We start from the raw sequence: 14,592 nt of genomic DNA, 5'->3' as shown, positions 1-14,592 counted from the left end.
ACAGTAGCCAGGTGGCGAAGACAAGAAAAAAGAAACTAAATTACAACATCACTTGCAATCGCTATTTGCACTCTCCGCTACCTGTGACGTCACTTGCAATCAACACAAATCGTGCGTGTTGCCAATGGAGACAAGACGCTGTGGTGGTGATTAAATGATTAAACCTAATTTAGTGCTATAATGTACAGGGTCCTGCAAGAAAAAGACAAGACTGGCAAATCCATGGCCACAGAACACCAGAATATGAACGCAATGCACAAAGTCTCTCACTAAGCGTAGAAAAACAAACACTTAACATGGCTTAATGTATTAAGATGCTATTCAAATATCAAATTAAATATACAGTTCATTATTTTAATGAATATGTATATAGTATTTTCCTCACATACCGCAAAATGTGGCATAATGGACTAAGATGGTAAAGGCCAAACTCAATATGCTTCTCTATATTGTTAAAATATAAACAGGCACGCAGGTGAGCCCAGAGTAAACGCAACATGCAAAGTTTTGCGTTAAGCATTTTTCCATATAGAATAAACTGTCTACAAGTCTACAATATTTTCTGGTCTGTATATACGTTGAGTCAACAACAAGACAGCACAAGTGTCTGAGAGTGCAAGTGCAAGTCTGCAGCCAGACCCTTCTCGCTTTAACTGTCAGTTTTGGATATACTTTGTATTGGTTTGGGCAGTGGTTTCCTTGGCAGACTATGTTACAGTTAGAACTGAAGACCTGTGTGGTTTGGTGAACATGCCTGTTGCATGAAGAGTGGGAAACAGATCATGCTAGAACACACACACACACACACACACACACAGAGTCTGGCTTTTTTTTAATGACAGCATAAAAAAAGGAAACCCGCCTTGAGGACTACATTCACTAAATTTCAGTGGTAACAAATTATAGGACTTTGGTAAGCTTTATCGGTTAAAAAAGGATGAAAGGTCTGGCTTTGCCAAACCACCACTCTTAACGGACCTCCCATTAAGTCTACTTCTGAGACGTTTTGCATATGAGGCACGAATAATGTAAGAAATCCTAAGATTTGTTACTAAATTTTTCTGTAAATATAGCAGTTTATTGGTGACAGATTTCACAGTTCTTTTTAGGAAAGGTCCAAGTTAATGAAGCCTTTTTCAAGTAAAAATCTCATAAGTAACACCTCTTGTATTCTGTGTCAATAGTTAGGAATAGCATACAACCATACTACACTGACTATTTCTGTTTATATTTTAGTTAAGATATACATGTGCATTTTCATAAAATACTTGGATAACCTACTACAATGCTTTTGCTGTGTGGTAAATGTTGTAAAGCAATGAAGTGAATTTTGTCCAGCGTTCTTCTTAACAAAGATTCTTGTTGCTTCCATATTTTACACTTCTTTGACATACTGCTAATTAACTATTTTTTTCTCTGCCTGCAAATTGTCCCCTAATTGTAATTATACATAGTAGAACACTGTCAGCTTGAAAATGAATTACCCACAAATGTAATTACACAGCTGATAATACATTTGATGGCATTTAATTTTATAGTTCCTTTGGAGGAAGCAGGCCACCCACACTTTTTTCTATTTATGCAAATGAACTTTGTGCAGAAAAAAAAAAAAAAATAGAGATGAGATCGTTCATTCATCAAGTGAGGTGTGCTGAAATCATGAACACATCAGAAAAGTGCAATATATACTTTATTTATACTGAAGCTACACTCTAAAACAATGCTGGGTTAAAAACAACTATTTCTGGAAACCCATTTGGAAACCCAGCGCTGGGTAAATATTGGACAGAACACATGCTGGGTTATTTTAACCTAGGAGTTTGTGGTTTATACAATAATACATTTACATTTGCATTTGCATTTATTTATTTACTTATTTATTTATTGACACAGTGATGGGTTAATCAATGCAATCTAAAATATGTTTATATATATATAATATATATATATATATATATATATATATATATATATATATATATATATATATATATAATTACTGGAGAAATCACACTAATTTAAAGTCATTGTTGTGAAAAGCATCAAACAGAGATTACACAAAGTAGGTTCAGCAAGAAATATTTTTTGTTTGATAAACTGTATTACATATACTCTTGGACCATGTGAGTAAATTATCAGAATCAGAATCAGAAAGAGCTTTATTGCCAAGTATGATTGCTCATAACAAGGAATTTGTTTTAGTGACATAAGCTTCCAGTACACAGAGACAACAACACACAGACAAAAAAATACTCGCAAGTAAATAAGTGTATAAACAATTGTGCTATATATGATAATGGAATAGGATTACGTAAAATGCAGGGATGTACTAGGATGAAGGGGTAACAAATAAATATAAGGATATTGCATATTTTTATTGCATAAGTGGGGAACATTTAACTGTTCATGAGGTAGATTGCCTGGGGGAAGAAACTGTTCTTGTGCCTGACTGTCCTGGTATTTGCGGCTCTGAAGCGCCGGCCAGATGCAAAATTTCAAAGATGGGGTAACTTTGACGTGAGGGATCCAGAGTGATTTTCTGAGCCCTTTCCCTCACTCTGGATGTATACAGTTCATGAAGGGTGGGCAGGGGAGCACCAATAATCCTTTCAGCAGTCCAAACAGTTCTTTGTAGTCTTTTGATGCCTGATTTTGTGGCTGAACCAAACCAGACAGTTATTGAAGTGCACAGTACAGACTCAATGACTGATGGCTGAGTAGAACTGATGACATAATTGTCATAACTTTATGAACATAGCATTATGAACTATAACTGATTCATCAGGAGTGAAGTAAATGGTTCTTTTTGAATGGTTCATTGAATCATTAGGCTTGTTCGACTTGAAGCAGATCATCACCATCAGACTGATCGGTGTGTGACATCAAAGTACCGCAAGAGCTTTAGAGAGCAGACGACTCCTTGTGCTTTTGAATCACTCTCACGGTACTTTGGTGTCACACACCGATCGGTCTGTATAGTGTAATTAAGATGCAAATGCTAGTCTAGTTGAATAATTTACATTTTAGTACATTATTAAAATAATAATAAATTGGAAAAAATGTAAGAGTTGCTTGACTGTGCAAAACTTCCGACATTTTGCTAGGCTGTTGTTGATATTTGCTAGGGCACTTTCCAAAAAAGTTGTTAGGTTTTTGCCAGACTTTTGCTAAGGTGTTCTGGGCAGTTATCAGGGCATTGCTAGGCAATTGGATGTTCTGGGTGTTTATTAAGCTGTTACGTACTACCCCAAGGCAGAAAAACCCACCCTCGAGTCTCTATGATATAAGCCCATAAATATTGGACGATATTAAATTCTGAGCCTTAGGAAGCATCACTAATAAATAATATTTTCTCGGATTGTTTGATCTCTAATCAAAAACCTGCTTATGTGCATCATAGAGATTTCACTCAAGATTTAATCTCATTGAAAAAGATAAAACTGGACATTTTTCCTCATTTGTTTGTGCTTGATTTGTCTTTTCTTGTACTCTTATCAGCTCTGATCAAACTCCTCTCATGCCAGAACACAACATGTATTACAGGAGATGAATTTAATTTGTATATCCCTAGTAGCTGAAAATATCTGTTGAACTGAATGGGTGGCTGGTAATTTCATAATGCACACCAAAAAATGTACAGTTATTTTCCTTCAGCTCTCTGATCATTAATTTTTTAAGTGGCTCCATATAAATAAATTAGTGGGAGCCATCCTTTCATTTCCTGACCCGAGGCTTACAATTATGTCTTTATTTTTATATGCAAATTATAGATCCGGGCAATTATTAGTGGCATAAAAATTCACCAAATCCACAGACACTCTTGGCTACCCCAAGTAATTAATTTTACACATACATTCTTGCAGGCTGTAAAGTAATGAAAATGAATTGGAAACCATATTACAATGCTGAGAGTCAGATTCAGTTATCTGTGTATCTGTGTGTTCATTCATATCTATCAGCTCGTCTCGCTCTGTCAAAACCGTGGAAGACTGCAAAACACCCTGCTGTGCAATATAAATCTATGCAAATAAACACAAAACACAAATCTCTGTAATTTACTGTGTTTTATGTCAAAGTGGCTGAGTGTAATTTATTGCTTTTAAAATGCGTCCTCTTATCTCAGTTTAATGTGCAAAAGTACTGGTTCACATCGGGGTAAGAGAAGCAGCATTCTCGTGTCACGCTAACAGTGTTTCTGCTGTGCAACACAGTAATTATATTCAATATTTCTTTTAACAGCTACCATGAATTGTAAAGTAATTATTGTAAGTGTCCCTTCAAGAATTATTATAAAATCGTGGTGAAATCTCATTTGCATAAGGAGAAAGACCATATTTACCTCCAAATGTAGTTTCAAACTTAAATCTTCTGGATTCTGTCACTTTGTGTTGAACCAAGTACTCCATATGTCTTTTTTCAAACAATGAGTGGTTTGCACCAGTATTTTGTGCCTATATTGCGAAATACAGTGTTGATAAATTGGTTTGTGGTGTGTTTTCACATAGTCCATTAAACAGAACTCTATATTCTGCTTTATGTCTGCGTCAAATGTCAAATGACTTTTGAAAAGTCTTTGCACATTTCTTCTACATTTATAGATTTCTCTACAAGTGTTCTCTTGCGCCACTTTGAGTTCGGTTCTTTTCACTTGTTTCAGATTAAAGGAATAGTTCACCCAAAAATGCCCATTTGCTGATCATTTACTCACCCTCAGGCCATCCAAAATGTAGGTGACCTTTTTTCTTCAGTAGAACAGTAAAGAAGATTTTTAGCTGAAACCCTGGTCCTTGGGGATTCATAAAAGTCAGTGGCTGAATAATAATAATAATAATAATAATAATAAAAAAAAAAAAAAAAATATATATATATATATATATATATAAATAAAATAAAACACATCAAGGAACATAAAATTAATACCTTTGACTCCTGATGATACATAAATATATGGGATGCACTGAAATGTAAATCCTGGATTGAAACCGAAAATTCTGGATGCACTTGGCGGTTATCTCTGTGCATCCATAATATATACAGAGGCCTTATGAAGCAAAACAAACGGTCTGTGCAAGAAACTAAACATTTTTACAACATTATTTCCTGCAATTCAGAGCCTCAAGCAATGTGGAAACACAATTTTCTGCGAACTGGTTCTTTTGGACATTTAATTTTAATGAACTGGTTCAATTTAGTTTGTTTACATAGTCATGCAATGACATATCACATACAGTATCCAATTATATGAAAGCTCACAATAATTATGTTAAAAGTGGATGTGGTTTTACATGTTTAAAGCATATAAAGTGAATAAACAAGTCTTAGCTCACCTTTTTACATAAACCACGAGAAACCATAAAAAACTTCATATTTCTTCCCTTCTTTCTTGTGCATATCATTCATTCGTCCTTGGCCTGAGTCTGACTGGTTTCTCAGTTCAGTAAATGTTGGAGGAACGGAAGCGCTGTATATATATATATATATATATATATACAGTACAGACCAAAAGTTTGGACACACCTTCTCATTCAAAGAGTTTTCTTTATTTTCATGACTTTGAAAATTGTAGAGTACTGTATATATATATATATATATATATATATATAGATATATATATATATATATATATATATATATATATATATATATATATATATATATATATATATATATATATATATATATATATACTGTAGATATATAGATATATATATACTGTAGATAGATAGATAGATATATAGATAGATAGATAAATATATATGCCATACTTTGGTTCATTTCGAATCTAAGTGACTGAGTTTTGATTAAGTAACTTCTGTGCTGATTTACCTGCAGACTGTTTCAGAGGATTCAGTTCGATTTGGTAAAATGGTTCAACTAGTTCACCAAAAAGATCTGGCTCAAACGAATGATTTGTTTTTTAACCTGACATCACTCCCGACTGTTTGTCTGAGGCTCTGGATTACAGGTGGTAATGTTTTAAATAATGTTCTTTTATTTTGTCCAGATCAATCTTTTAACATCAAAAGAACTCAATATATCATCAGGAGCCTCTGGTATTAATTTAGTGTTCATTTAATTTGCTCAAGAAAATAGTGACCTACATTGTGGATGGCCTGAGCAAATTTTAATAACAAATAATAATAATAAAAAAAAAATGTCTCAACTATCCTTATAACGCAGCTAAATGGCATGTATTAAGGAAACATCTGGCCAGGTGGTATCTTTCTAAGTGGGGATTTCTTGGGTAGAATAATCTGAAATTTGGATCATTATTTACGCCACAAGTAAGAAGTCTGGCTATGTGAGATGCAATTCTGTTGATGATGTTAGGTGTGCAGAAATGACACAATTCACCTTCTACATCCACAACATAAATGACTAAAATTTTGTGCTATCAGTTTTTCAAAGTTCCAAGCTATCCATCAAAATTGAATCATTCTTTCTGGTCTATTTGTGCTTATTTGTTTAGGAAATAAATAATACAATTTGGCAGTCTGTCACACCAGTCTGCAGTGGCAGCAGCTGAAGTTTTTCATGCCGGTAATGATGTCGGCTCATCAGTCTTTGAGGAGTTGGAAGCGCTGATCCAATTGACTGATTGTAATAGCCCCTAACTAACGGTGGCCAACACTGTCCTGGCAGCACAATTTATATATTTAAACATGTCAGAAGAGCTCAGTCCAGCAAAAGTCTCTGTGACCACAAATGGGCCGTGATCAAACAACCTTGCCCACATTTGGCCCTAATAGGAGGCCTTAACTGTGCCTGAAACTGGGACAATAACTTTAAATATTTTATTTGGTCTTCTGGAAAGGACTGACGCATTAAAGCTAGAACATCCTGTCAGACTGACACTGATGAAAGGAGAGAGAATGAAAGAATAAAGACGGTGAGAATAGGAGAAAAAATTTCCCTTTTCACATTTAGCCAGTTTCTACTCTTCAGAAGAATATTTAAGTGTATGGAAGATCAAAGAGACACCAAGAACTTGCCGTACCCAAGCATGTCCGAAACAAGCTCATGACAATGGAACTACTGGAGAAGCTGATGTATCACAAAGAATGGAAAGAAGGAAAACAGGAAAACAGAACAAAGACATTCTCTTACTCCCAAAAGTAACATTGACTGACATTTTTTTCATGAGCTACCACCGCATAAACAAGAAATTCTGTGTTTTAAAAAGATTTTTCATGTCTTGAACAAGTTTCCAGCAACAGAAAATTTATGAAGTCCAAACTGCTGTGTTGACTTCGACTTCAAGCTTTTGAGAGAAAAATAAAAATCCTTTTTACCTCCCACTTAATTGGGAAGGACCTGTCACATTGACATGTAGCAACCAATCACAGCTGCTTTTTACATTTAAACCGCAAGGGGTTAAACTTCCTAAAAGGTTTTTTTTGTTTGTTTTTGGAAGATATATATATATATATATATACATACTGTACAAAAGTTTTAGGCCACTAGTATTTTCACAAACAAAAAATGGTTTAAGTTATTTCTATATTTTGCTGTAGTGTGTCATGTAGGAAATATCAGTTATAAATATATATACATGATAAACATCTGCATATCCTGAATGAAGTTGTTTAGAGTTCAGCTAGTCAGAATCTCGTTGGAACTGGTGATCTCAGACAGGTCTTGCCATTTTTCCCCTGGCTAGCTTATTATATTTTGTCGTTTAATAATTTCTAACAATCAATGTACAGTACATGCTTTGTAGAGTGTTTCTTTCCTTTTATCTCCATATCAAACTATTTTGAGATGAAAAAGACCATTGTAAATGACATTTTAAACCTTTTATCTAATTATATATATACAAGAACAAGAAAGCATGAAAAAAAAAAAGAAAATAGAAAGAACACATGGGAAACAAAAATACAGTGGTTACAGAAACAGCGATTATTTGCATATGAAACTCATTTCTTAGTTTTACTAAGTAATAGTATTACTCTTAAACAGTAACTGTGCTGCTCTCTTTCATACTGTGTCTCATACAGGAATATATTTATTGATGATAATTATCCTTATCGTCATTTCAGTTTCATCCTTTTTCTTTTTCAATTTGATCCTTTTTTTGTCATTGACCCATTTATGGTCATAATGCAAGTGGATCATCATATTTGGGGTTCTTTGGCATTAAGAAGTTTGAAAACTGCTATTACAATTTAATATTTTAAGGCGTTTGGTGTCATGGTATATTGATAATATAATCACTCCTCTAGGGCAATATGATTAATTAAGTGATGTATTTTTTAATTAAAACTGTAAACCTCTGTGGTTCAGCACTTTGTTTGCCAAAAATGAAAAGGAATGTTTCAACTGGACGGAATGAGCCGAGTGACAGGAGGCGCAGACATGTAGGATTTTGATGTGCGTGAACTCAATATTGTATCGATTCAAAAAAATTCAATATCAATATGTATCGGAATATCAATATTTCCCACATCTTGGTCACCCGAACTGGCTCACATTCCTCTTTCAAATACACTGTAGATGAAGTTGATGGTTTCTAGACATCCAGAAATAATAAAATATGCTTTCACAATCTCTTTTTTTGTTTATGATCTCCTCTAGTCATAGTCTTGCATGATCTTTATATTTGCATGTTTTTCTTTGAGAGTTTCTGAATCAGAAAGAGAGAGTCTTTGCTGTTGCTTGAACATGTGGAGATGCTTATTGAATTTAAAGGCTGAAAGGTCAATCAGTACATAATTAATGTTTGTGCCATGTGGCTAACATTCAAATTCAAAGATGTTGTACAATGCTGTAAAAATGGAATGAAATGCATGTTATACCGCATATTTTCTTTATTTTTACTATCACACAGAAGTATCTAACTCAGATTATAATACTTTATTTTTTGTGATTTAAATAGAATCAAATAGTTTTTAGTGTGAATATGTATATATATATAAAATGTAAGTAAATAAATAAATTAAAACCCTGAATCGTTAATCAAATTGATTTGTGATAAACCCAAATATCCACAGATCTACTTGTAGATTGAATCATAAACTGGATTCAAATCATTCCTAAAAATTCATACTACTGTCCCCTTCCTTTTCTACCTCATACAATCGCTGTCTTCGTGATGTTGTCTGCAGTGCTTTCCTTGTGGAAGACAAAACGGTGAATGATGGACGCGAATCACATAAAAGGGCCTTTGGTGCTCTAAGAAAAGAATTACAAAGTGTTTAGAACAATGTTACTTTGAAATGAGACTTATTTGAAATTAAGATTCAGGTACCTTTTTGAAAATCTCATTAAATGTAATTTAGCTGTCAGGGTTAAGGTTAACATTGAACAGGCCTTCTATAGTCATGAGAAACAATTGAAAAGATGTTAATTTATCTCCTCTGAAAAAAGGCTCCAAGGTGCTGATACTTTTGGTCTTAATATAATTAGATGAATTAAAACCTAATATGTTAAAAGTAATTTGATATGCCGTAACACTTGAGGCATGGAATGTTAATGGAACAAATATTGAACAGAGTGTAAATCAGACAAAATGTTTAAAGGATTATTTCACATTATTAACCACATTGTATCACATTTGCTACGCTGATTTCTAAAGCCTCTAAATGATCAACATGATCTGAAAAGCCTCTTTTACACAATCTGCTACATGCCTTCTGTCATCTGATTGATAGTTTATATTTTATTAGCAAGTAAAAGGCCTTTTAAGTATAATTCTAGAAATGTTCACATTTGCTTTGCTTTGAAATCTTTAAAGATTGGCATTAAAGTAAATTTGACTTATTTGACTAGTTAGTGATATTTCAGTAAGAACACATACTTGATTGTGACAACTTAGCTTTACTTAATTATACATAGTCATGTCTCATGCCGCTATTTATCCTATATATGGTTATATTTATTTATAAATCATTTTTGAAATTATAGAAATTATAGAAATTATTTATAAATCTATAAATTAAATTATAGAAATATAAATTTACCATATCTTTTTTTATTTAATCTTAATGTAAATTATTTATTCATACTTTTTATTTGATTTGATTTGATCTCATAATTTTTCAAACTGCCAAGTCAGGGTTCATGTGAAACGATGATTGATTGATTAATTGATTTATTGATTGATATTTTCTCAGTGATGGCACATGCCAAACTTCTTACAGACAACTGCAAGTTCAGATTTAGATCTGCCTCCATGCAATTATCAACCGATGGATACAACCAAGTACCTGTCCAACTTATGATAGAATCAGTGTATATATATATATATATAAATTTAAACACCATCCTCTAGATTGACATGTGAGGCTCTTCAAAATGAGATGTTTTGGCATGCACGGACACCTGCAGTGGGATATTTTCTTCTGTCAGCATCTAGTCTCAAAACATAAAGTGAAACTTAATATCTGGAGCTCTGAAATCCAAACATATTTGCTGACTAGATCTTTACACGAATATGCCAAGTTCAGATAAATGTACTTTGACTCCCAGCAGTGCGAAACCAGGACGTTTATATAAATGTTTGCAAACCATTAACTGCTTAGCTGACCTGCTAAATGACTTTGACAGAGGGAGAGGTGGCTTATGCAAATGGCACACTTTATTTACCCAGCAAACACACCACTTTACGCAGCAGCTAATTATCAACAGCTAATGGTAAATGAGTTTGGGGTGTATGTGTTAGCTTTCAAAGTCAACCTTGCACTCACCCATTTTGATTAAGACCAAATGGATTGCGTTACATTCAGTTAATGTCTTCTTTGTTGTTAATAGTTGAACTGGAATAATTTCAGCCAATAGGTAATGATGCTGCACTTTGGATGCATATTTTTAAGTCAGTATTTCTTATGCTGCTTATAGGCAATGGCCTAGCAATGTATGTTTGACAGTTTTGGGCTGTGGGGATCACTTAAAGGCAATCAACTTTTAGTTTAATAGCAATTTGATGAATTGAGTGATTTGAGAAAAATGGATGAAAATAAAGAGACATTTTTTTATTCTTATATTCCTTGATTATTTGATGAATAAAAATGTCAAAATAACAGCATTATGAAATATATATTATGATATATATATTATATATATATATATGTTATGCTGTAACATATTTTTACAGCCACTTTTTTAAAGTCCTAATTTCCGTTTTACAGGTTTAACAAAGCAAAATCTTGAATCTGCTTTAAATACTTCCTGTGGTACACATACTCCTGCTTACCTTCTTTCACACGGAGCTGTAGGAAATCCCTATTTCCACATTTGGATTGTTTCAAAGAGTTTCTGAATGTAAGCTCACTTGGTTCTTGTGGAAATCTCAATATTGTTTACAGTGTTCGGTTGATTTTGACTGGTGTGAAAATGCTTTGTAGATTTATCTCTGTCTGTGAACTGTCAGAACGCTCATCTTTTGTTTCTGTTACTGAGATGCAGTCGCAGACAAATATTTAATTCTACTTCGACATTTTTCAGTACCATGGACAGCAGATATAACTACTACTGTTTATATTAAAACCAAAATAAATACATTCCACATTATAGTTCATATATTTTAATAAATACCTTATGTAGCAGCACTACACAGCAAATTGTACTTTCACATGAAATGACACAGAATGTCTTTGAATGACATCATTAGGTGACTTTTCTCAGCATATCATGTTATTGAAATGTGTGATTAGTTGTGATTAATGTTATGTTATGTAATTCATTTGATTGCCTTTTTATCAATAAGCGACCCTAATTCCACATCTTATTAAAACAAAATGAACACTATTATCTCAATATTATTTTGTCTCAAATTTAATTGGCTGAATTTGCTGTGCTATCAAGGCATTAAAGCATTATCTTTCCCTCAGGCTCTAGTATATGTTCAAATGGCAATGACACAATAATGCATAATCCAATCTGAGCGGCAGTTTACAGCTGAAGGCTTTTTCAGTCTGCAATTATAGGCTCTGTGACCTTTTCGGCTGTTATTTAGACACAAACAAAGGTGGCACATATCTGACTCTGATAATAAACATAGTGGTGCCATTCTTATGAATTAAGTGTGGGTTCACTATTGGATTGAACTCCTTGGATACATGTGACAGTTAATTATGTGTGTGGTTATTATACAGTTATAGAACTTTCTGGGGATCATCTGAGATTATAAATGCATTTTACTTGTGCCATGATAGGCTATTCCTTTCGTTTCAATCATTTTCTCTACCAGGTGCATTTTTTCCCCTAAAGAGACAGTGGGGATCAAAAATATTCACCCCCTTTAAATTATCACATTTTAGTGGCTTGGGAAACTGAAATGAAGATGGTTGCATCTTATGTTTTATCCTTAACATATGTTTTATGTTTTGACCCCCTTGTGTCAGTATTAAGATGAACCACTTTTTTCTTTAATTACAGCCTTTAGTTTATGGCTGTGTTCAAAATATTGCTTACTGCCTACTGCCCAGTATACAGTGTATACTGCCTATTGTTTATAAAAGAATAGTGTGTGAAACAGTATGCAACACAACAAAATGTTTCAGAATAATAATAATAATAATGATAAAAAGAATATACAAATAAATATATAAAATCAAAAGGGGTCATGTTGTTGAACATGATGTTTTTTTTTTTTTTTTTTTAAAGATCATTATTTTGTGTATTTAGTGTAACAGAATGTTGACATGCTTTAATGTAAAAAAAAATACTTATTTTTTCAAATACTGTAGATTATTGTAGGTCCTCTATGTGTCTCTCAAACATGTCCTTTTCTACAAAGTCCCTCCTTCTGACAAGCACAGTCTGCTCTGATTGGCCAACTGACCCAGTGCATTGTGATTGGCCAAGTACCGCAAGCACTCGTCGGAAATGTAACTCCCCTTTCCATAATCTCAAGCTTCATCTTTCAAAATAAATGTAAAGGCAGTTAATAATATCCTTAGTTTCCCATCAGTTCAAGCCTGAAAGAGGAACAGAGTCACGTGACAGACACAGTGATGTGTGTGTTTGCAGTTGTGACGATCGTGCACCAGAGAGACACAGGGAGATAGAGAGATCCAATTGCAGAGGTCTTTAATGAGGGATAATCCAAATCGTAGTCAACAAGCCAAGGTCAAAACCAAACAATCAGTCCAAAACAAAACAAACAAAGGAAAGGGACAGGAAAGGGAACTCGGAAAACGAGAGGACTCGGAGGACGAGCAGACCAGGAAGAATCTCGGGGGACGAGAATGCTGGATACACGAAGGGTAAGGACTCCATACAGACAACATTGAAAGACAGGTATTTATAGGGAGGCTAATGACAATTAAGTGAATGCACCTGGTGCAATTAACAGGAGTGCAATTACTGTGATGACAGGACAAGACTAGAGGGATTCTAGTGCCTACGGTGAAGTGCCTAAGGGGAAGTGAGCCCACTAGTGGACACCCAGGGAAACAGAGACTAGACAGCGTGACAGCAGTACACAAGCCACGGACGGTTAAGACAGCTGACTCCACTGTGTGACCCTCTCACTCTCTCACACACACGCACACAAACACACACACACACACACACACACACACACACGATGAACAAAACTCCGCATTTGAACAGTGAATAGCAAATACTTTAATAACAAAACATACTTACAGTAGCTGATTCAGAAGCGCCAGATTGTTTTAGCAAAATCAGAATGACCTCCTCTCCTAAATTCAAGAAACGGTCGTCTATAAAATGTGTTGCTGTTCTGTTGGAAATAATCTTAAAGATTCCTAAATGCATCTACTTTTGGAAGGTCAAATAAAGTACTTTTGCTTTCTCCTAGATACACACAGCATCTCCCTGACATGACTGCTTCAACACTAACTGCGGTTACTGAAACCGCATAGTGACGTAGACCAACCCATTCTCACTCCAAAGGCGTCAAAAACCGAAGCATGGTCAAGCGCCTCTAACGTCACTTTTATGACGCCAAATGTGCCTCTCGGTGTCGAAATATCGATGCACTACGACCTTCATTGCTTTCAGTGGGAAACTTTTGGCGTCAGAATTTCGACGCGAGGGCATGAGATGTTTATCGCTATGAAATCACGTTCAAGAAGTCTCATTCAGCACACATCGTGATACTTGCTATCAGTTCAACAGTTTGGGTGAGTAGTCGTAAAAACGCTCTTTCAATGCCTTTTATAAAATGTATTCTGTCTTCTTTATTAATCAGATTAGCGCCATATGTTTAATCGCTGTTTTATATCGGTCATCCGCGGCTGTCTTTGAGTTTCATTGTGTTTAAATAAATGAACACAGCTGCAAATTAGTGTGATTAAACTCTGTCTGTCACGTGACGTGCCATAGACCTTCGATCCGTTTTATATTAATTTCAGGTTCAATGATGTAAGTTGTATTTGTAGTAAAATCATGGTAATCACGACACTTACAATTGTAATAAATGAAATGTGAAGTTAAAACACAGTAAACAGGACATTTTCCATGTTTTTACCACAGTAACTGTAGTTTTACTATGATATATTAGTAATCGATACAACAATAGAATAATCACTAAACCAGCTATGTTTGTATCACTGTAATGTTAGTGTTTTTATGTGCTTTTATATGACAGATATCACAGTAATCATATGTTCTGTACCATGCTTT

General features: G+C 34.3%; 1 long non-coding RNA gene across 1 annotated transcript in view; it reads right to left on the bottom strand.

Moving 5' to 3' along the window:
• The window catches only part of LOC132132281 (uncharacterized), a 155,240-nt gene extending 141,318 nt beyond the window's left edge, over positions 1 to 13,922 (bottom strand). The window contains exon 1 of the long non-coding RNA XR_009429024.1: positions 13,844 to 13,922. This is a non-coding gene — a long non-coding RNA (uncharacterized LOC132132281). The remainder of the gene's footprint in view (positions 1 to 13,843) is intronic.
• Positions 13,923 to 14,592: the final 670 nt, after the last annotated feature.

The sequence above is a fragment of the Carassius carassius genome, chromosome 49 (assembly GCF_963082965.1).
Source record: "Carassius carassius chromosome 49, fCarCar2.1, whole genome shotgun sequence".
Lineage (NCBI taxonomy): Eukaryota > Metazoa > Chordata > Actinopteri > Cypriniformes > Cyprinidae > Carassius > Carassius carassius.
Note: the sequence above shows the minus strand (reverse complement) of the source record. Positions and strands in the feature narration are given on the sequence as shown.